The sequence below is a fragment of the Carlito syrichta genome, unplaced genomic scaffold, assembly GCF_000164805.1.
Source record: "Carlito syrichta isolate Samal-C Ts95f unplaced genomic scaffold, Tarsius_syrichta-2.0.1 Scaffold309115, whole genome shotgun sequence".
NCBI classification, from domain to species: Eukaryota; Metazoa; Chordata; class Mammalia; order Primates; family Tarsiidae; genus Carlito; species Carlito syrichta.
In genome coordinates, this window is record NW_007253211.1 from 394,989 (window position 1) to 395,327 (window position 339).

Consider the following 339-nt stretch of genomic DNA (forward strand, 5'->3'; position numbering starts at 1 on the left):
CGGCCGAGCGGACGCGGCGTGACCTTGGGCAAGCCCCACTTCCCCTCCACTGAGTAGAGCGGCTAGACGGCGAGGTCTCCGCCCCGGTTGCCAGGCGGTCCTGCGACCGCATCCGGATCTTCCCAGGCTTCCTCCGCGCGCCCCACCAGCCCCACGCCTACGCTACCGGCGTAGCGGCCTCCGGGAGCCGCGCGGCCCGCTCATTGCAGACTCTCGTTTACGCCGCGCCGACTGGGCGGGCGCGATTCCCGAACGCGGCCGGCGCTGCGAGCGCGCGGGCGTCCCGCAGGCCGGCGCGGCCTTACGCCGCTGACGCAGCGCGCCCAAGATGGCGGCGCG